Consider the following 25,724-nt stretch of genomic DNA (forward strand, 5'->3'; position numbering starts at 1 on the left):
ATGTAAATACTTTCATCTTGTTTAAAATGTATGCCTCTGTTTTCTTTTATGGTATATTCCACTTTCTTCTCTCTCTCTTTCTCTCTCTCTCACATACACACACAACAATAAAGATCTATTGACAGCCACTGAATGTAACAGCTTGAAGCTATTATTCTCTTCCTGACAATCTTCTCAAATTTTTCTTGTTTCTTCTCCCTCCCTCCTCCCCTCCCTCCGTCCATCTCCCCCCTATTTTTTTCCAGCTCTTTCTTTCCTACTTTCTTTATCTATCTTCATTTTTCTTTTCTTTTCTCTGAGTATATATCACAATAATTATCTGGAATAATTCCAGACAATCAAAGTTATCAGCTTTTGATGACTTTACAAAACTTTATTTTATTTCTCCAGCAAACTAGCAACATCTTTCTCCTTCACCTCCTCCTACTCCTATCTCTGTTCTGGAATCAAATCAAGATTGAAGGCTGCTACTACTATTGAGACAATGCAGAAACTCCGCAGGAATGGGTCATTCTATCCCCAGTCTGACTAAATGTTATCAACTCACAGAGGTACAACCCCTGCGACTTGCTCTCTTCACACTGCAAGTCTTTCAGCAGTTTTGGAAAGAATATATATATAAATAGGCACAGGAAGGAATGGGTGTGCGGTAAGAAGCTTGCTTCCCAACTTCCTGGTTTTGGTTTCAGTCCCACTACATGGCACCTTAGGCAAGTGTCTTCTACTACTGCCTGAGACCAACCAAAACCTTGTGAGTGGATCTGGTAGATGGAAACTGAAATGTGTCTGTGTTTGTGCCCCCCCCCCACCCCACCCCCGGCCAGCATCACTTGACAACTGTTGTTGGTGTGTTTACATCCCCCATAACTTAGCGGTTCAGCGAAAGGGTCCGACAGAATAAGAACCAGGCTTAAAAAAAATAAGTCCTGGGGCTGATTCATTTGACTAAAAATTCTAGGTGGTGGCCCAGCATGGCTACAGTCTAATGACTGAAACAAGTAAAAAAATAAAAGATGTTATATATATATATATATATATATATGTGTGTGTGTGTGTGTGTGTCTGTATAAAATAAAGAACACAAATGGACTTGGTTCACTACAGCTGTTTCACATTGGATCGTGAACCCCTGTATGTGTGTGTGTGTACTCATAGTATATTTGATTTACATACATATATAGTATCTTGGTACTTTCCCAACATTATGATTATTAAAATACTTTGATTTAATATATCCTATAACTGATTAATAATAATAATAATAATAATAATTGATTGATTGATTGATTGATAGATACATCCATACATACATACACATACACTCATAGATCATCATTTGATGTCCATTTTTTGTATCTGCATGGGTCAGACAAAATTTGCTGAGGAACATTTCCTAACAGCCAGGTGCCTTTTCTGTTACCAATCCTTACCCTGTTGCTATGCAAGGTAATATTTCCACATGGCCAGATACGGTTTTCACAGAAGACTGGAAATGGACCACATCATTTGCATGGCATTGATGCTTATGTACGACTGTTACAAGATATCAAAAGCAAGAATACAATACACACATGCTGTCACATGTGCACACACACACACACACATGCATGTGCACAATTACAAAAGGCTTCTTTCAGTTTCTGTCTACCAAATCCAATCTCAAAGTTTTGATCAATCTAGGGCCTTTACGTAAAAAAGCATTTGCCCCAAGGTGCCATGAAGTGGGACTGAACCGAAGACCATGTGGTTGGAAAGCAAGCTTCTTAACCACACAGCCATGCCCCTGTGTGTGGGTGAAAAGAAAACTATGGCATAAATCTATTCCTAAATGCAATGGCCTGCAATAATAGACGTCTGTAAGCTGCTGCTGCTTGGAGAGGCTGAGTTAGGATGTAGGTGGAAGGGAGAAAGAGATGGGTGAATATATAGATTCTTTTCTACTCGATGCACAAGGCCTGGAATTTTTGGGGAGGGGGCCAGTTAATTAGATTGACCCCAGAACGCAACTGGTACTTAATTTATCGACCCCGAAAGGATGACTGGCAAAGTTGACCTTGGTGGAATTTGAACTCAGGACGTAAAGAACAGATGAAACACCGCTAAGCATTTCACCTGGCATCCTAACATTTCTTATTTCTTTATTGCCCACAAGGGGCTAAAACATAGAGGGGACAAACAAGGACAGACAAAGGGATTACTGGGTTTTTTTTTACCAAACTTAGTGCTAAACAGATGAATACACGCACACACATATATACATGTATGTATATATGTACACATGTACATATATGTGTGTGTTTGTGTCATCATCATCATCGTTTAATGTATGCTTTCCATGCTAGCATGGGTTGAATGATTTGACTGAGGACTGGCGAACCAGGTGGCTACACCAGGCTCTAATCTGATCTGACAGAGTGTCTACAGCTGGATGCCCTTCCTAAGGCTAACCACTCCGAGAGTGTAGTAGGTGCTTTTACGTGCCACCGGCACGAGGGCCAGTCAGGCAGTACTGGCAATGGCCCCACTCAAAATGGTGTTTTTTACTTGCCATCTGCACAGGAGCCAGTCCAGCAGCACTGGCAATGACCTCACTCGAATGTTTTTTCACATGTCAGTAAGGCGACGCTGGTAATGATATATATATATATATGGTATTCCACAACTTTACTTTATTATATATATATATATATATATATATATATACATATGTATATATGTGTGTGTGTGCATATATATGTACACATGTATGTATATGTGTGTGTATATATATAATTCCATTCAAAACAAATTTTTTCAGAAATAAATTTAACTCTGCTTTTAATATTGTCTCCCCATCAATAAACATTCTGTTGTTATTCTTAAAATTGCTCACAAATGATAAGCATAAACACACACATACATGCACTCACTCATGCACACATACATATGTACACATAGTTATGAATGTACCCACACTTGAGTGAGTACAGTGTACATATGTGCACGTGGTGATATGTGTGTGTGTGTGTTTCACCACCATTATTCAAATTTCTTGTTTGTTTTTTTTTCAATGCTGTCATGAGATGCTCAACTCACTAATGCAGTTATTTTTCTGTGTATACATTTGTGTATTTTAATTTTAACATTTGCCACTTACAAAACAAAAAAAAACACAATTAACCTTTTCACTGTTTAAATTTGACAACTACAAATTCCTAAATTATAGTGAAACAAATAAATATGTTGATTATTCACTTGAGTTTTTTTATTGTGTTTCACCCACTCACCCTCTCTGTTCAGTACGACTGTGTGGCACCTTGGACCAATATATATATGTTATATAAGCACCAAGATACCAGTGCCTTGTAGGAGTTGAGCTTGTAACTTTTACAATAGTTCTTCAAATGTTGGTAAATATGTCAACTGGATGAAGAATATTCTTTTATTCTAAGATGGTGAAATGCTTAGCAGTATTTCCTCCATTTTGACATTCTGAGTTCCAACACTGACATCTTAATGAGTTGATAAATTAAGTACCAGTTGTGTACTGGGGTTGATCAAATTGACTGTCCTGCTCCCCAAGAATTTCGAGCCTTGTGCCTAGAGTAGAAAAGAATCTATTATAAAGGCGGTGAGCTGGCAGAAACGTTAACACGCCGGGCGAAATGCTTAGCGGTATTTCCTTTGTCTTTACGTTTTGAGTTCAAATTCTGCTGAGGTCGACTTTGCCTTTCATAATTTCAGGGTCAATAAATTAAGTACTAGTTGCATACTGGGGTCGATCTAATTGACTGTCCCCTTCCCAAAAATTTCGGACCTTGTGCCTAGAGTAAAAATGAATATTCTTCCATTCTAGAACACAGGGACGCCAACTTGTTTCATTTCATTAAGATGTCAGATATTCAATGATTTGCTAATTAATACATACATTTTCCTAAAATATCTTTGTCTTTTATTGGTTTCAATCATTGGACTGTGGCCATGCTGGGGCCCTGCTCTGAAGGGTTTTAGTTGAACAGATCGATCCCCAGTGCTTGTTTTTCAGTCTGGTACTTACACTTATTCTGTTGATCCTTTTTGCCAAACTGCTAACTCATGGGAACACAAACAAGCTGACAGTAGTTGTCAAGCATTAGGAGAGTACGAATATACACACATATGGTGGGCTTCCACACAGTTTCTGTCTAGTATAAACCAGTACTTGTTTTTTAAGTTTGGTACCTATTCTGTTGGTCTCTTTTGCCAAACTGCTAAGTTATGGGAGCATAAAGAAATCAATACCGGTTGTCAAGCATTAGGGGAGTACAAAGACACACACACACACACACATACATACATACACATATGACAGGCTTCCACACAGTCTCCGTCTATCATATTCACTCACAAGACATTGGTCAGTGCAGGACTATAGTAAAAGACATTTGTCCAAGGTGCCACACAGTTGAACTGAACGAGAGACTTTGCAGATGGGGAAGCAAACTTCTCAACCATAGAGCCATGCCTGCGCCAGCCCTTAGCAGGTTAATACAGTGAATCAGTTTTGATTTCCTGTTGAAGCAATTGCCCTTCATTTTTGCTCCTAAAGCATAACACCACACCTGTCATACAGTATGTAGATTGGCTTCTTTATCACAAAGAAACGAGAAACGAAAGTGCTTTTAGATCACCCAGGTAATGTCGTTACAGATTAAAAGCATTAAGTTCTTTAGTTTTATCTAAGTTCAACGGTAAAGTATTTATCAGCTCAATAATGAGTTTATTTTTCCCTTCTTCTGCAAAATAGGCCTTGTTTCTGTGGTAGAAATCATTATTATTATTATTAGTAATTTTATGTAAATTGACCAAATGAGAAGAGTGTTGGATACTTTGATGTAGCTAGTATTGTCCTCTATCTACAATAAGACATACCAGTGATTTAGTGACCTAAATTTACTATTGGTGTCTTGTTTTGTACTAAAGTAGTGACTAAAGAAATTCAGTTCACTTTCTTATCGTTTTCCTTATCTTTTATCGCTTGCTTGTTTCGGTCATTGACTGTGGCCATGCTACAGCATCACCTTGAAGGGTTTTTAGTCAAACAAACTGAGCTCACTACTGATTTTTTTCTCTTTTATTTTGTCTTTTCAAAGTTTACTACTTGCTTTATTGACCTCTTGCCAACCGGCTAAGTTATAGGGATGTAAACAAACCAACACTGGTTGTCCAGCAGTGGTTGTGGGGAGACACTAAACACAAAGACAGACAGACACACACACACATGATGGGCTTCTTTACAGTTTCTTGTTTCTTTATTGCCCACAAGGAGCTAAACATAGAAGGGACAAACAAGGACAGACAAAGGGATTAAGTCGATTACATCGACCCCAGTGCGTAACTGGTACTCTATTTATCGACCCCGAAACTCCTAGTTTGTTCAATCAAGACTGATTTGGAACTAAACCATCACCACAACAACAACAACAACAACAGCGACTTAAATCAGTTCTGCTTTATGCCCTTCTGAGTTTGATAAAATCATTTCATAGGGTTTGATTTACGTGATTATTAACCTCTCCTTCTATAACTACTGCCCCATGCGATAAGTCATAGGAAGCGAACATTATCTTTACTTGCTGTTATTTTTGTTGTTGTTAAGTCAGGTCCCATGATGTGAAAGTAAATTCTGGTAATCAGATATAATCACAAAAACTTTAGGCGCAAGACAAGGATCTGCATCAGCGAAAGTCAATTACCAGAACAACAACCGAACTCAAGTGTGGCTTTTATTTCAAGGTTTGCTAAACTGATTCCATGGTTCAGTTTTGATTATTAGACGGACAGGGGAGAGAGAGTATTTTTTTTCGTTTTTCATTTAGAAAATTCTGGATGGTTCTTGTTTCAGATGTAAGAATACCATTCCATAAACGAGAACAAAAATTTTTTTTTTATTATGGATTTATCTGTGTATTAAGTTAGTTGTTTTAAGTTATAATTGACAATTTCACAAGAAACCACTTCTCCTTGTGTTTATATCGTTAATATTACTATATACTCTCTTTTACTTGTTTCAGTCATTTGACTGCGGCCATGCTGGAGCACCGCCTTCAGTCGAGCAAATCGACCCCAGGACTTATTCTTTGTAAGCCCAGTACTTATTCTATCGGGCTCTTTTGCTGAACTGCTAAGTTACAGGGGACGTAAACACACCAGCATCGGTTGTCAAGCGATGATGGGGGGTGGGACAAACACAGACACACAAACATATACACATACATATATATATATATATATACATATATACGACGGGCTTCTTTCAGTTTCCGTCTACCAAATCCACTCACAAGGCTTTGGTCGGCCTGAGGCTATAGTAGAAAACACTTGCCCAATGTGCCACGCAGTGGGACTGAACCCAGAACCATGAGGTTGGTAAGCAAGCTACTTGCCACACAGCCACTCCTGCGCCTGTACAGTAACATTAAAACCTTAACATGTATATAGTGGAGAGTTCTTTCATTGGCTTAACCCTTTTTGTTGTTATGTTTCTGCTGAAAAAACTCAATCTTTGTTTTAATTGATTCTTGAGAAAATGAAAAATTTAGCAAAGCAACTTTGTCACTATTAACCTGATGTTTGGAACATAAATTAACAAGAAATTTTGATGGAAAATTTTCATTTATCTCACTTTGAAACGGAATTTTTTCATAGAACTAGAGGCAGTTTAAGGCAGCTTGGTATCAGAATAGTTAAACTGGTGGTCCTTATTTAACCTTTTCTTTTCTTATTAATACCTCTCCGCTTTAATTAGTTATGCCTAGTGCCCACCTATGTGGTGAATAAGCTATCATGACTAAACTAACTTATTGTTGTTGTTGGCACTCCATCGCTTACAACGTCGAGGGTTCCAGTTGATCCGATCAACGGAACAGCCTGCTCGTGAAATTAACGTGCAAGTGGCTGAGCACTCCACAGACACGTGTACCCTTAACGTAGTTCTCGGGGATATTCAGCGTGACAAGGCTGACCCTTTGAATTACAGGTACAAAAGAAACAGGAAGATGGGGTGAGAGAAAGTTGTGGTGGAAGAGTACAGTAGGGTTCGCCACCATCCCCTGCCGGAGCCTCGTGGAGCTTTAGGTGTCTTTGCTCAATAAGCACTCACAACGCCCGGTCTGGGAATCGAAACCGCGATCCTATGACCGCGAGTCTGCTGCCCTAACCACTGGGCCATTGCGCCTCCACAAACTAACTTAACATGGATGATAATTTCTAAATTTTACTCTAAAAATGGGTCGTTTAAGCTTTTAACAGTGAAATAATAAAAGAAATTAATAAAGACAAAAGTTGTAAATTTACTTTATACATTTCAAGTTAACGACTTCCCTGTGCCTGATGAGATCTCATTTTATTTTAATAACCATTACTAGTTTTATCATGCATAATATAATTACTACTATTGGAAAAATTTAGGATATTAATTATGTTACCTCATACCCCTTAAAAGCCTAATGCTTCATTTGACATGCCCACATTGAGGACCTCTGGTTTACACCACCTTTTCTTTGAAAAGTAATGCATCTAGAATCAACATGTACCTTCTTAAAGACAATAGGCTTTATTGAAAGGGATTTGGCTGCTATTTTAAGCAGGCTGAGCAACAGAGTAGAAGCCACATCCATGTGTTTAGTGATTAACTCTCAACTGGGTTTACAAAATGATATGACAATGGCAAACAGCAATCATCTTGGACACTGTAACCTAGAATTGTACTTCTCCCAACTCTCTGGCTTCTCACATTATTGTAAAAATGTTTTGTTTATTGAATTTTATTACATTATATTTTTTACAATTCAAAAACTAAATTTATAGAAAAAAAAAAAAATAATAATAATAAAACTTTTGTTGTTATAATTGATTGACTTGATCCAAGTACAAAAGTTCCCAGATAGTGTGGCCTGACATGCTGTTGTCTCCTGAAGCTATTGTGTGTGTGTGTGTGTGTGTGCACACTACAGATTTTGTTTTTCTTTGTTTAGATAGTTCATTCGCACAGGAATATGATTTATGTTTCAAATAACAGAAAAAACAAACAAAACACCTCCACTTTTTAGCTGCTCAGTTTCAAATGCATACAGCAAAGTAACATTATTATCAATGTATCCTGCAAAATCACAATATTTGGTTATCACCACTGATGCCTTTCTCCAAAACATAGTTCCATCTAATTCAATATCATGTAAAGAATAAAAAGTTTTGAATGGTACAACAATGCACTATAATACAAAAAAATGGACTATATACCTGTTGTAATTTAGTTATCTATAGTCCGATGATATTTCGGAATACAATTCCTTCTTCAGATATTCTTAGATGGAGTCTCTGCTATAAACTATATCAATATCATGTGTGTTTTCCTGTACAACTGCCTACACTGGACAGTTTCGTATAGAACCCAACAGTACTGATTCGCTTATGATGACGGAAACATTATATTTTTTGCGCACTGCCTGATAACTGATGCACTTCTCAAAAGTGAATGGTCCTTTATCAGAAGACTTATGACGAGGTAAGGCAGTGTTTCTCAACCTTTTTACGCTTAAAATAAATTACATGTCTCAAGGAACCCCTGCACAAAAAAAAAAAATTATGTACTATATCTTTCTCACATTTTTTTCATCATACTTTACGAGGTAAATATCATATATATATATATATATATATATATATATATATATATATATATATATATATATATAATATTAGGGATAAATCCAAATTTACAGGTAAAGACTCAATTAAATTCAATTTATTAAGAATTAAAATTAAATTAAGTTTCACAGTATATAATATATAAATATATAATTTAGAGAAAAGAACCAAAGTTCATGAACTCATCCATGAAAATCCACAGATTTAATCGATTTGATTATATATTATTTTCTATTTGAAAACTTGGTTATGAAGCACCTGTAGTCATTTTATTATTATTATTTTATGATTTTTACTTTGTATTTTATTATACTTATTTATTGTGTATTTATTAATTTTTTCCTATATGTGGCTGTGAATTTTCGTAGATGAGTTCATGAACTTTGGTTCTTTTCTCTAAATTATATATATATATATATATGTATATATATATATATATATATATATATATGGTGTCTATAAATTACAGACATCACTAAATATATCCCCAATGGTTGTTATATTTATTTTGATAACATAATAGGTTAGATAGGATGATGTCTATATTACAGTAACCAAGAATATGTTGTTCATGTATAGTAATATTACAATCATGAAATTAGCATTAGCTTGTCTCACTATTTCTTGTGGAACCCTAGTGCTCCGGGGATCCCCAGTTGAGAAACGCTGAGATAAGGTCTCACATATTTCCTTTTTGTTGGGTGTAAGTTCGATTTACCTGTTTAGAATTCAGAATACTTTGACAAATGTAGTGCTTATTTATTCACATTGTCTTGAGTTAATCCTGCATTATCTCGTACCTTTGAGATTTCAATGATGTCATTGTTTATTAGAACTGCATTGTCAGGTAGGTGTAAGAGGTCAAATCTAGCTGGTCCGAAGGCAAAATACAGGTAGAATATTTGGACCATATTGTTTAGAAATTAATCATACATTATCTCATAGCTTTGAAATTTTGATGTGGTTGTATATTCTTAAAATGACATTGGAATAGGTATGAGAGACCAGATCTGGCTGGTTTGAACATAAAACAGGACGAATATCTGGGCCTGACATGTTAAAGGGTTGTGTGTTTATTATTTTATTGTACAGACTTACATCATATCCACCCCCTAATTAATATGTATTTCAGTCTATTAAATGTTTATTTTATTTCAATATTGTTTTACCTGTTTTAATTAATTCTTTGAATATAGAACTGTATTCTAATGACCCAACTTATTTTTATTCTGGGCTTGAAACAACAGACTGTGCACTAGTAATGAATGATCTATGAACATTTAGCCATGCAGCCACGTATACATGTGGCTATATGGTTAAGAAGTTAGCTTCCCAAGCACAAGGTTTCAAGTTCAGTCCCATATTGTGTGACACTTTGGGTAAGCGTCTTCTACAGTCTGGAATGACCAAAGCCTTGGTGAATGTATTGGGGGGGGGGGACTAAAAGAAGTCATTGTATACATTTACATATATGTCAACTTACTGTATGCCTTTGAAGATATGTGAAATAAGGGATGACTTAATTGAAAAAAAAAAAAAAAAAGATAAGGGCATTTTGCTGCAACCTTTGCTGTTAAGGAAGAAACAAATCATAAAATAAAATAAGTTTGTACAGCACTTTTGGTGAAAAATACCTTGTTGAGACTCATTATGACAACACCTATGGATTATTTGACTTGTTACCAAGTATATATTATTATTATTATTATTATTGCTGAAAGAGCTGCAGCCATGGGTCAAACATAGACCAAGGTTGGGTGTTTGGCATCTAGAATGTTGCCAGGTGCTCACCGCATTGTACCAGCTGCCCAAAACCGTTAACAGGAAAACAACCCAAGATTTCTTTTGGGGGTTAATTCAGGGTATGAGTAATGATGGCTTAGGATTGAATCTAGGCATCGGTGAGAACAGTCTGAGTAGCCTCTTCCAGAAGATCTTTGTGATTCTTGAAATCGTCTGAAATTGGAGTTGGACCTAATTTCCAGTTTCTGTCTACCAAATCCATTGACAAGGCTTTGGTTGGCCCGAGGCTATAGTAGAAGACACTTGCCCAAGGTGCCATGCAGTGGGACTGAATCCAGAACCATGTGGTTCGGAAGCAAGCTTCTTACCAAAGCCACTCCATATATATGTATGTTTATATGTATTATATAAATGCATATATACATGTGTGTGTGTGTGTGTATATTGTTGTGCACTCACTGGCTCTGTTTCAATTTTTATTTTATTTTACACACACACACACACTGATAACTACTTTTAATATATGTAAAAAAAAAAAAAGAAAGAAAAAAGATGGCAAGCCGGCAGATACTTTGTCCATTTTTACGTTCTGAGTTCAAATCCCGCTGAGATTGACTTTGCCTTTCATCATTTTGGGTTCGATAAAATAAGTATGAGCTGTGTACTGGGGTGGAGGGGTCGGAGTAATGTAATCAACTACCCCCTCCCCCAAATTCCAGGTCTATTATAGAAAGGATTATGATTATTATTATTATTATTAATATTATTATTATTATTATTATTATTATTATTATTATTATTATTATTAAGGTGAGCTGGCAGAATCGTCAGGGCGCCGTGCAAAATGATTCGGCAGCATTTTGTTCGTCATTGCATCCAGAGTTCAAATTCCGCCGAGGTTGATATTGCCTTTCACCCTTTCAAAGTCAATGAAATAAGTACCAGTTGAGTACTGGGGTCAATGTAATCGACTGGTCCTTTCCCCCAAAATGTCAGGCCTTGTGCCTATAGTAGAAAGGATTATTATTATTCTTCTGAAATAAAATGCCGCTGGGGTCGGTCGACTCTGCCTTTCGTCCTTTCGGGGTTTGTAAATTAAGTACCAGTTGAGTACGGAGCTCGATGTGATCGACTAACCCCTTCCCCACAAAATCCAGGCCTTGTGCCTATAATAGAAAGGATCATTATTATTATTATTATTATTATTAATGTTATAAGTAGGATTGACTTTTTGAATTCCAACCTATTGCCGTGATTAGGTTTTCGTTGCTTTTATTATAATACGTATGTCCCTAGGGGTAAATTTCAGGGTTCCAGACAAATACTTCTGATAAAGTTTGGCCTTCATAAGTGAGAAACAGCACACACACACACACATATATATATAAATATACATACGTACATATAAATATATATACCTCTGCTTTAATAACGATCTTAATACTTGTTCACCTTTTCTCCTTGTCTGTTTCTTTCTCTCTATTTAAAAACAACTTGCGCCTGGACAAACTAGCTCTGCCTTTCGTCAACTCTTTAATCGTTCTCCGACTAACGTAGAGCATCGAACGCCGCTAGAAGTAGCAGCCAAAAACTCCCTCAAAACCACTCCCTATCATTTTTAAAGGAAGTTACTTTGGACTCAGTAGTACCTGTAAACACAAGAAGGTCACGGCTGAACTGGTTTTGATTGTAGTTCTGCTGTGAAGCTAAGCAACAAAAACAACACCTTAATCAGTTTGGTTATCGTATTATCAATGGTATAATCATAAACTTCTTCAATGAATTAGTGAATAGAACCTGTTGATAGCATTTGTATTACTACTGCTGCTGCTACTACTACTACTACTACCACTACTACTACTGCTGACTTTTACATGTATCAAATAATTTAGTACTTACACTACGCCTCTTACTACTCCTATCATGTGTGTATATATATATATTTACACACACACACACACACACAAAGGCGCGAACATATATATATGTGTGTGTGTGTGTGTTTAATTACATACACACGCGCATATATACGGACGCACATATATATATATATACACGCGTATATAAAATTATCGGCGTCTTACTGACGATCGTATCCAAGTTACATTATTTAAAATTTTGTGGTGTCTCATTTATGGTGGGGTTTCTTTCGGTTTTGGCTCTCTCTAGCTTTTGTATGTATGTATATGATGTGTGTGTGTGTACACATGCATTGTTGGCTGAAAGATCGTACATAGAACGAACACTGAGGAGCAACGAGTGAACCAACATTATTTCGAATGAAATAAAAAATATTGTTACACGTAAATTCTTTCTTTCATTTGTACACAACCAAAATAATATTGCTCCAGCATGGGGGTTAACCGTCATCGCTAAAACTTAACGAAGAACCAAACGTATATTTTATATATATATATATATACACACACACACACTCTATGTTTAATCTTGTTTTAGTCCTGGAAGATAGTGTATTTGTGTGTCTGTGTTATATAAACATTTACAGTTTTGGGGACTAATGCAACATTGGGCGGAATATACATGTTTCTAAGTTTCGATATAAAGCTACATATATGAAAGATGATCAAAAATTTGTAGCACCCTGTGGGAAACCAAAACTGCATCTCGGAGCACACTATACGTCAACTGGGAGATGTTGGTTCGGCTACCATAGGAATACTCGCTTTTGATTTTTATAGCGTATTTGCTTCCATACTTAGTTTTAAATCACGCACACACACTCGCACATCTATGTACGTATGTGTGTATGTGTGATTATGTTTGTATGTGTGCACAGAATGTATGTATATGTATATATATATTGTGTATATGCGTGTACAAATATACAAAACCTGAAAGAGACAAACTGATTTCTTTTCTCTCTCTCCACACGCACACAAACTATATATATATATATATATATATGTGTGTGTGTGTCTGTATGTGTATATATATATATTATGCTGGGATATTAGATGGAAACCGTGTTAGGCTCGGTAAACTTATTGCTCGTTTAGTAAAAATACACCCACAATCTACTCCACGCATTTGTTTGCTTGTTTGTCCTACTCGTTTATCCATTTCTCTACTGTCAGTCTGTCTGTCTATCCTTCTATCCACTTAATTTATCTGTGTATCAATTAAAAGTATAAAAATAGCGAACATTATTTTTTTTACCCAGGACTCGACAATAAAAATTTTAATATAAACTTGAGTTATTTCGAACTTTCACCAAGGCAGCTTATCAAACTCTATACATACATACATACACATATAATATACACCCGATCGCGCGCTTAAAATTTGCGCGCTCCTGTACTTCTACTTTATCCATATTTTTCCTCTCGTCTTGTTTATGCTTTTACAAATCTCTTTCCGTTTTTCTTCCTTTTCATTTTTCGTTCTCTCAGACAACTTTCATTCAACATTTCCTCTCCTCTCTACGTTTATCTTTCGTCGTCGTTGTTTTATCTCTCGTTTCAGTCATTGGACTGCGGCCATGCTGGGGCACCGCCTTGAAAGGGGTTTCACTCGAACGAATCCGACTCTAGTACTTATATATTTTTAAAGCCTGATTACTTATTCTATCGGTCTCTTTTGCCAAACCATTTTGAACTTTTCCTCTCGTGTCTTCCTTTTCCCTTTCCAAACATCCCTTTTTTTTCTTTCTTTCATCTCTGTATTTCTTCATATTTTACTCTTTCAGCCCGTCGTTCTCTTTTATACCTTCCTTCAATCGTTCGTTCAAGAAACATTTTACTTCGTCGAAGCGGTAACAATAAATTTCACTATAAGTATCCCCTCCACACACTCACACATAAATATTTGGCTTGTTTAGCTGCTCAGGAGATAAGGAGTAAACCATTTGGAGAATATATCAGGATGCTGCCAAGCTCCCACTATTAAATCAATGACTTTATACGACTGGCTCCAAAGTCCCTTCTCGCTTATTGAATATTCCTCGGCTGTGGTTTTAAAACAGTCTGCTTAATGTTTGCTTGCTGATGTATATATGTGTGTGTGTGTGTGTGTGTCCAGAATTTCTTTTTTAGCCGAATGCTAAGATTATTAGTTGTCAAGCCTGCTTCTCCATTTTCACTACTGAATGTGGTGCGTTTGGTGTCTTTTTCCATTTCTCTTTCTAAGCTCCCTGCCCAGAGGTGGTCCAACAAGCAGACTGGCTGGCAAGCAAAGACACACACACACACTCTCTCTTATACATTCGTGTGTATATACACACATACATACATATATATATATATATATATACACATACACGCACTCTCTCTTATATACTCGCACATGCATACTCTCTCTCTCTCTTTCACACACACAAGAAGCAGGCAGACCAAAGCCAAGCAAGCTAGCAGGCGGTTGGTCTACCAGCTTTCTCTCTCTCTCTCTCTCTCACATTCGCTGTGTCTCTCTCTCACATTCGCTGTGTCTCTCTCTCCCTCTCTTAACCATCACCACCACCACCACTGCTACTATAATATCTCTTCTTCTCTGCCTGTGCTCGCCTTCCCTGCTTGTGTGTATGTAGTGTCTGCTCAGTCAACTGAAACACAGCTGCCTTTCAAATGATTCATCTCACTTTTCTCCTCCTTTTCCAGAAAGCTATAAATGTTGAGCAGGATGCATTTCATAATGCCTACTGGTGCTTTGACGGTGAGTAAATTCACTCTTTAATTTTTAACACTTTTCTTCCTCATCCCCCTTGAAAAGTGCAGAAAAATTAGATGAAAGAGCAGCAGTAAGTGCGTGCCGAGTTCTTCTTTCTCTCTCTGTTGTGTTTCGAGAGAAAGAGAGAGAGATAACATTTTTTTGCCCGTCCACCCTCCACCTTTCCACCACAAACCCGGCTCTCCTTCATCATCCTGCTCCGCCTCGTCCTCATCACGTTTTCCTATTTCTCATCTCACCTTCTTTCTTTACTTTGCTATTTATCGCTTCGGAAACAACGTTTGTGTGTTCTGTTCATATTTGTCGCTTATTTATTTATAACTCACACCGTGAAAGAATAAAGAAAAAATTTTTTTTCTCCATAAACCCCTTCCCCCTGGTATATATATCTACATCGCTTGAAATAAATAATAATATTGATACAATTAATGTTTCTTTTTTTTTTTTTTTTTTTTTTTTTTGATTTTCCCAACATTAGTTAACGTGAATTTTGTATAATATCAGTAATACTAATAACAATAACAACAATAATTGGTGAGATTCTAAAATGTACCATCTACTATCCACAAACCCAACCATCCATTCATCTATGATTAGGCGGCCAGGCGACGACTGACGAGTTTGTGTCAAAAATTAGAAAATTAACCAACGAGTTCATTAAGAAACCTCCATCCAAATGTGATTTTTTTTTTCTTCCTTTCGTCATTAAAAGCTAGACACTCAAGCATTTTTATATTATCACAATATGATTATGTATTAAAGTGTAGTGAGCTTTAAAGTGTAGTGAGCTTTTCTGTTGTTCCACGGATTAAACGGATTAACTGTCATCGTCTCAGTAGAAGCTTCTTTTTTTGTGTGTATATGTCTCTATCTATCTCTTTCTATCTCTCTCTCTCTGGCTGGGGTTTGGGATTTTTTGTTGTTGTTTTTTCCTTCTTCTTCTCCCTATGAACGAAATACTTCGGTCCGTGTGTGATGTGTGTGTTTCTTCTTCACAATAACAAACAGCATGCTTTCTCTGTTTATAAAAAGAAAGCGCAAAGAAACAATTTTCAGAACTAACGCTTTTTAGAAAGCAGGTTATTTCTTCTGTTTTTACTTCGAAGCGCTTCTACTTCAGGTGCACATCAATATAACACACATTTCTCTCTCTCTCTCTAAATATAAATCTATAAATATATATATATATATATATATATATATATATATATATATACACAAACACACATATATACATACATACACATATATCATACACACGCGCACATTTGCACACACACACACACCGAGAGACATGCTTTGTGTGTGTGTATTTTCACATACTCATTCGCCCGCGGCTCCGTGTGTAATTCTCGGTCCTACTTCCAACTGGCACAAATATATATATATGAAGAGAATCCTTGGTCTATCTGTCCTTTATAGAGAGAGACACTTAAGGTAGGGATGGTGATGAACTTTAACTATGTTCCTATCTGCTGTATACTTATTTCTATCCTCGTTTATCAAGCTTATATTTTTTCCCCAAACTATACATTTTATTTATACACACATTACACAAACTCACACATACCTAATAAATAAAGAGGACATTATTACATACAAGTTGGCTTATTTTAAAAGAATTCCAAAACGAATAGTTGATTTTTTTTTTAATTTTTAAATGGTAAACCTCATTTTACCAGGTGCCTTCATCATTTTTTTCTAAGCTTTCTTTAATGTACCCTGCATTATGGAGGCAATAAAATGTCACACGCTCTGTGTGCGGGAAGATATTGTATTGTGTGGGCCAGGTCAACTCTGTATTTAAGGTGTACCTCCACCGACACACACAAGTCCATTCATACCACATACACCTTCATATATATATCCAATATTCTCTGACTTATCCCGTCTCCACCCTGCTCCTGTTTATCTGAATATAGTAAGTTCGTTAGACAACCTCTAAGCTGGAAATCTAACTTGTATTCATTCTTTACTTCAGAATAGTCCTCCTCTCCGTCTCGCTCTTCAGCTGGTGTCTCATAAACAAACAAAATTACTGGCATTGTTACCGTGAGGGAATATATTTTTGTTCAGCAATTCATTATTTGCGTGTGTAATATTATTTGGCAAAATCGGTAGAGCGCTGGACAATAGACGTTGCGATATTAGTTACGTCCCCTTACGGTCTGCGATCGAATCCAGTCGGAGACAACATTGCTTTCATCCTTCTCGGGATCGATTTAATTGATTGTTCCTTCCAGGAAAATTTGTGGCTTTGTGCCAATATTAGAAATTATTATCGGCAGAAACGTTTGAGTGCCAAAATAAAAAGGAACCTTCCGGCATTTCGTTATGCCCCCTTTTTGTTTCGAGTTCAAAACCTACCTTTCGTTTCTTCATGTCCGATAAAATATATATATATACCTGTCAAGTATTGTGGTAGATTTAATCGACGAAGCACACCTAGATTTTCTGGCCTCGTGCCAATGTTAGGAATTAATATTGCTATTAGCACCTTCTGCTATTTCTTTCTTGTATTACATCTGTTTTTTTAGAGACTTCCTGAAACGTGCTTGTTTATTATTTTCCAGAGTTACAGTTAGTTGCCTACTCGCTTTCTCCACTCTGTTTAAACTTCAAAAGAACATTCTTTAAACATAATTTTTAAGCACTAAAAAAAAAAGATGAAATAAATTACAAAAAAAAAAAAGCCTGTTATTTTGCTTTAGAAATTCAAACCACAAAACATAGGTAACTTGAATTGATTTGCACCCAGCATTTGTGACTGACTGACTTACTCGAGTGAATTGATAGTTAGTTGTAAGTAGGGTATCTACCCTGGTGACGAACCGGCTTCAAACAATTCATAAAAATATGTCAGAAATGCCAGAGTGTGGGTGGTGGGTGAATAACAATGAATGATAAACCGATTTGAAAATATTTTACTGCTTAGGTAGATTTCATAACTTCTGCTTTTTAAATTTTATTTGTTTATTAAATCATATGTAATATATATATCTATATAATGAATTGTTTGTGTGTGTGTGTGTATATATATATATATAATAGCACAAATAGTTTAATCTTTATATAAGCTCGGGCCGACCAAAACCCTGTGAGTTGGTTTGGTAGACGGAAATGTGTGTTTGAGTTTATTCCCACCAGTACCGCTTGAGAGCTGGTATTGGTTTATCTACGTCCTTCATAACTTAGCAGGTCGATAAAAGAAGGTAACGGAATTAGTATCAGTTAAAAAAAAAGTACAATAAAAATCCTTCAGGGCAGTGCCCCAAAATGACCGCTGTTCAATGACTGAAACAAGTAAAAGATATAACAAATTGTCCAACAAAATGTATTTTGTGAGATTAACGATTACAGGTTAGATTTTTTTATTATTATTATTCACTCTTAAAACTTTTGAGTTTTCTTTTTATTCTAAGTGGCCAAACAAAGCTTGTTTTGAACCTGCCACCCACTGGAATACACGTCAATGAATTATTCCAATAAAAACAAACATCTAATTTAAGGCGGAAATTCTCTCTTTCTATTATTTATAAACTCCCTGAGTAATGAATGAGTTTGAGTTTATACCAATGCACAAGCTTAAAGCTGTTGTTTTCAAGTTAACCTTTCAGCGCCCCACTCATAGGTAAGGCTTTGATTAAACTGGATAGCAATCATAGGAGAGAGAGAGGGGGGGGGGCAGAGCCAATGTATGTATGAATTCAACAATTAGCCAGAGATAATGGGTTAATTAGAAATCTGTACAGTGTATGAAACTTGATTTCTATTCTGCTTTCACACAATCGGGGTACAATTAAAACTTGTTGCTTACTGTTTTGAGGAAAATGAGATGGGTGGGGAAAGTGTGTGTGTGTGTAATTATTAGCTTTTGCTATAAATATATATATATTCTGTATAGAAATACATAAGCAGGTGTATATAAACATACACGTGCGTGTGTGTGTGTGTGTATATGTTACTACTCCAACCAGACTGTCAGATATGGCTACACACCACTGGTCACAATGCTCCCCTTCCTCTTCACACTGTGGAAGCCTTCAAATGATGCCAACCTACTGACCAGGCAGAAGGGCCAACATGTCCCCTGAACAAAATGCCAATCCGTCTCAAAAGTTACTCGTTTGGAGCTGAGTGGAGTGCACCAACATGAAGTAGAAGTGTTTTGCTTAAGAACACAGCACGGTGCCAGTTTGGTAATCTAAACTGTGCTCTTGCAGTCGCGAGTGCAAAGTCCTAGTCACCACACCTTCACACCCACCCATATATACAAGAGGGTGTTGAAAAGTTCCTGATTTTAAGGGCATCCCAAAAAGTCTGGTTGCACACCCAACCTTCTGAGTTTTTTAAATTTTTATTACAGGGCTTAGAAAAACTGAAGGACCGCTGCAATAAGTGTGAACCTGAGAGGGGAATATATTGGATAAAATCATAATTAACTGATCCTCCTGAAATATCTTTTGCCCAAAGCCAGGAAATTTTCAGCATCCCCTCATGTGTGTGTGTTTATATATATGTATATATATGTCACCTCTAGACTGAAACAGCTGTAAGACATTGTCCCATCTTCGGTCACTAGATGTCCTTTTTAATTACTGATATGACATAATATGTCACATGTGTTTTGTATATTGTTTTTATTGTCCTCTTAGTTGAAAAATAAACAGGTAAATTGACATAATACAATGTCTGCAAGTTGATGAATACCACATATTCCCCTCCATTTTCTTATTGCTCTCTATATATATTATGTGTGTACACAGTTAAAAATGTACAGGAAAAAATACTTTACTGAATGGTTTTATGCTAACTCTATGAACTTACAACTTGCCAGAGAAAGTTACTATAAATGTACAATATTTTTCTTTCTTAATGGACTTAATTTCCTCGTTCTCATTTGTATGTTGTTTAATGATTATTTCCTCGGGATGGGTGCTTTGAGGGTATGATCATACATTAAAGCATATACATAAGTGGAAGCATAGCTGTGTGATTAAGAAGCACACTTCTTAATCATATGGTTCTGGGTTCTGTCTCGCCGCACCTCTCGCCCCAGGTTGGCCATTATCTTGTAAGTAAGTTTGGCAGGTGAAACTGTGCAGAAGAAACTTGTCATGCATTCACATATGTATGTGTGTTTTTTTTTAGTGGGGGGGGGGGGCATCTTTGTGTTAGTCTCTCAACAATTGACTACTGACATTAGTGGGTTTGGCAAAGCAAGACCAACAGAAATAAATACTAGATTTGATTTGATTGGACTAAACCATTTTGGGGGTACCTCAACATGGGGCTGCAGTCCAATGATTGAAAGAAAAGATTCAAAAGTCTCTTTGTCTCTCTCTCTGTTTACATATATATATTTATTTACATGCAGTTAAATATATGTCCGATCATAGAATGACCAATGGTTTCACATCCACAGAGAACTTAGCTTTATGGAAGTGAAACGTTTGGTCACTCTATGACCAGACATATTTTTAACTGCATGTAAAATACTTTACTGCTCTATCCTTTAGAGCATAAGTTCTCAAAGTGGGCACTACTGCCCCCCCCCCCGCTGGTGGGCGTTGAGAGGAAGGCAGTAGATTGAGGAACACTATGAATTTATTATAATATTATATTATTGTATACAAATTTTATATATATGATAATATATCAAATATGAAATAATTCATAGTATATATAAATTAGTAAAGTATGAAATATTTATTCATACATAAAAATAGGAGTGGGGCCACTGAGGGTGTTTTGTGGCCATGAAGGGTGCACGGTGACCCAAAATGTTTGAGAACCTCTGCTTTCAAGTGTGCTTTGTTTTCGGATAAATGATCCACCAATGATATATATTGCTATTATGTTTTATTGTCATATGTCCAAATTTGACCAAATTCAATATTTATTTTAGCTTTTGGTCAAACTCTCGTATCTCCAACTGCTTCAGATACCAAGATATCAAAAATTGTCAAAGTGTAGTACAATGGTTTTGCTATGAAATGGTGAAACTATTTTTTTCACAGAAAAAGCAACGTTTTGGACTTACGACACTTTTGCATATATATATGAGAAGTTGAGATAAAAACAAGTTTTTAATCTTTGGTTCCTATGTATGTTTTACCATTGTGGTTGCTTTGGAAACCTTGGATGTTCCAAGTGTAATTGAATGTTTTAACCACAATGGATCATCAAGAAAACACTTTATTACATTATGTTACTGAAAACTAATGTCTATTTGGAACTAATAATCTACGTGCAGCTCCAAACTGAAGTTTAACAGTCACATCTATTTGTGCACATAATACACTATATATGTTTACATACATACATACACATATACACACATGCCTATATCACTCTTTTATCTTTCTCTTTGTCTCTCTTTTCTCTGTTTTTTTCCTTTCATCCCTTTCTGTCAAAGAGCATAGGCTCGAAATGTTTAAAACTTTTCCATTTTCCTCAAGCATCAAAATAGTACACCTTATTCTTCTCTCACCTGTTTTTTGTTTTCTGTACATAGGAAACAAACACACATACACTTAAGTATGTGTGTATATATATATATATATATATATATGTGTGTGTGTGTGTGTGTGCATATATATATATTTCAATATGTAACCGCGTGTGCATCGTTGGCGATTTTCTTTCTCTGTCTTCCATTCTTTGGCCTTTTCCTATAATTCTGATGAAGAGCTCCGCTCGAAACGTGAAATCCTCTTTTCTTTCCTTTCATGTGCATCCAATAACACAGTACTTATTCTACGTCCTCGCGTTGTTGTTTTTCCGTGTTTTTTCTTGCTTGTTCATGTTTAGATTGTGTGTGTATGTACATATATATATATATATATATATATATATATATATATATATTATTACATGAACCTAGTTTATATGTTTTGTTTAAATACTCTATTTGCTGCGGGACTGCATCTGGGGAGGGCTCTCTACACAACACTGAGTGTCCCAGACCAAGCAAGAAAACTTGCCTAGAAATGATCAAAAGTGGTAGATAGAGATAAATTTTGGCATTATTGTAGCCCACCAATGCCATGTACTTGGATCACTTCGAAACAAAATGAATGGCTGGTCTGGAACTTACATGCAAATAGTGAACTCTATATACTGATGTGCTCTGATGCAGCACGTGCTAAAGGAAATTAAATTATGAATTAAAAACAGCTCTCATAATGTAAACATTATACACACACACACACACACACACACATGGCTTTGGTATTGGATAGTTCGGTAACTCAGAGTTCCATGTGTTTGGATCTCTGGTGTGAATCCTTGGATCCTCTTGATAACCACCTCCGAAGCTGAAAATACTTGTCATTATTGTAAAACATGGAACATTCCAGCAGCAACAACAACAAAATTCATAGGGTCCACTCATATATATTAACTTCCTTATTTCTTTGAGGTTACATATTTCCTGCACCCTAATTCAGTCACCCCTGTGACAAAATATATAAATAATTCCTTACTGAAAGATGGGGCAGTCTATGGTGTTGGTATTCTGCTTTGTGATTTATGAAATAGAATGTTGAAAAAGTATTTTAAGCTTCTAAATATTTATTTTTAACCCTTTTGATACCTACCTGCCTAAAACTGCTCCTGATTCAAAGTAATCTGATTTTAAATGTTCCAACTAAATTTCATGTTAATTTTATGTTCGAAACATCAGCTTAATAAGAACATAGTTATTTTACTAAACTCTTATTTTAAAAATTAATTGAAATTAAGACAGTATATTTCAGCAGATATATAACTAAAAAAGACTTGAGCATGTCTTTCTTTTCAAGATATACATATTTATATACATATACATACATATATATGTATATATACACATACATATATATGTATATATACACATACATATATATATATATATATATATATATATATATATATATGTGTGTGTGTGTATATATATATATATATACACACACACACACACATACATACACATACATATCTATATATATATCTACATATACATACATACATACACACACACACACACACACACACACACACACACACACACACACACACACATATTATATTCCCTTTCCAAAATAACTTCTTATATAATGAACTCTACCAATTCCTTCCATTGAAACTCTTAACTTGTCTGATCATGGGATATCTTTCATATCCCTGAAACAGCTGTAAGACTACCTTTCTTTTTATAAATGTCCTTGAAATATCATATTGCCTTGGCCTTATCTTATTTTATTTAAGACACACACACACACACACACACACACACACACATATATATATATTTTGTTAATGAAGGAAAGGAATTTGTAAAATAATTTTGATTAATGATAGCTGTGGATAATAGGTGCAGGCATAGCTGAGTGGTAAGAAGTCTGCTTCCCAACCACATGGTTCCTGGTTCAGTCGTACCATGGAACTTCAAGCATATGTCATTTACTATAGCAGGCCAATCAAATCCTCGTGTCGTGGAAACTGAAAGAAGCCCATGTGTTTATTCACCCCATAGCTTAGCAGATAAACAAAGAAACCTATAGAATAAATACCAGATTTAAAAACAAAGAAATTAAATTTTTTAAAAAAACCCAGTTACTGGGGGGGGGGGGGTCAACTCCAACTAAAACCCTTTGAAAGGTAGTTACCCCAGCATGGCTGCAGCAAAAAAGATGGTAAGCCTGGGTTCTCTTTGACATAGTTTTCATGTTTCAACGTCAGTGTATCTCTTATTTCCCCCCCTCCGCTGGTTGTGTGTATCTTGTTATTTCCCTGTGTTTCATGTCTGTCTGTTATTTCCTCTCTTAGCAATGGTATTCCCATCAACTTCTGACCTCTAACTATTCAAGCCCAACATTTAACTACACTGACCTTACTCAAGTCATTTCCACTCCTTTACAAAGTCTGTTGTGTGGCCTAACCTTAAACTCTTATGCCACATCCCTTTCAGTAGTAGTAGTAGTAGCAGCAGCAGTGGTAGTAATAGTAGTGTGTGTCTGGCAGTGTACTGAGAAACCTTATAATTTTCTCCTATGTAAATGACATATATATAGCCTACATTTCTGTTATAGAATCCGAAATATTTTGTTTCACAGTTGCTGTAGCAACCAGTGTTGCTTGTTAAAAACTCTGGAATGATGGGGAGAAACCAAAGTGTATAGTTTCAGCCCGTTCTTTGTAGAATAAATAATTTAATATACAGGCATAGTGGCTAAATGGCTTTCAACATGGAGTGAAGTGAGAATGTGTGTGAGTGTGAGTGACAAGCCAGAGTGGAGAGCCAGGGTTTAGAAACATCTTGTCTCTTGTATTAAGTGACCTGGTGTTGGGTGGTTTTTTTTAGTGAGGATGAATGGAGAGAAGTGTGAAAATGAGGTTGGTAAATGTTCTGAAGGAACTAAGAATAGAAATTGAAGAAATAGTTGCACACACACACACACACACATACATACATATGCATATATGTGTTAAGAGTGTGTGTGTATATGTATGCACGTATATTGTCTGTGTGTGTGTGTATATATATATATATATATATACACACACACACGTACATGTGTGCATGCATATATATATGTATATTGTGTGTGTGTGTGTATACACACACAGATGTGATCTATTTATCCCCGTCTCTCTATCTCTCTCTCTTCTCTCTCTCTCTCTCTCTCTATATATATATATATATATATATATATATATATATATATATATATCTATATATATATATATATATATATATATATATATATCTATATATATATATATATATATATATATATATCTATATATATATATATATATATATATATATAATATATATATATATATATATATAATATATATATATATATATATATATATATATATATATCTATATATATATATATCTATATATATATATATCTATATATATATATATATATATATATATATATATATATATATATATATATATATATATATATATATATATATATATATATATATATCTATATATATATATATATATATATATATATATATATCTATATATATATATATATATATATATATATATATATATTATATATATATATATATATATATATATATATATATATATATATATATATATATATATATATATATATATATATATATATATATATATATATATATATATATATATATATATATATATATATATATATATATATATATATATATATATATATATATATATATATATATCTATATATATATATATATATATATATCTATATATATATTATATATATATATATCTATATATATATATATATATATATATATCTTTATATATATATATATATATATATATATCTATATATATATATATATATATATATATATATATCTATATATATATATATATATATATCTATATATATATATATCTATATATATATATATCTATATATATATATATCTATATATATATATATCTATATATATATATATCTATATATATATATATCTATATATATATATCTATATATATATATATATCTATATATATATATATATATATATATCTATATATATATATATCTATATATATATATATATATATATATATATATCTATATATAGATATATCAATATATATA

At 34.8% G+C, this 25,724-nt stretch overlaps 1 protein-coding gene across 8 annotated transcripts in view; it reads left to right on the forward strand.

Moving 5' to 3' along the window:
• Window positions 1–25,724, forward strand: part of LOC106882391 (uncharacterized) — a 350,086-nt gene that overhangs the window by 111,500 nt on the left and 212,862 nt on the right. For all 8 annotated transcript variants that reach the window (XM_052969230.2, XM_089354753.1, XM_089354757.1 and 5 more), the window contains exon 3: window positions 15,024–15,078. The gene's annotated coding sequence lies outside the window, so the exon portion shown is untranslated. The remainder of the gene's footprint in view (window positions 1–15,023; window positions 15,079–25,724) is intronic.

The sequence above is a fragment of the Octopus bimaculoides genome, chromosome 7 (genome assembly GCF_046866305.1).
Source record: "Octopus bimaculoides isolate indiv1 chromosome 7, ASM4686630v1, whole genome shotgun sequence".
Lineage (NCBI taxonomy): Eukaryota > Metazoa > Mollusca > Cephalopoda > Octopoda > Octopodidae > Octopus > Octopus bimaculoides.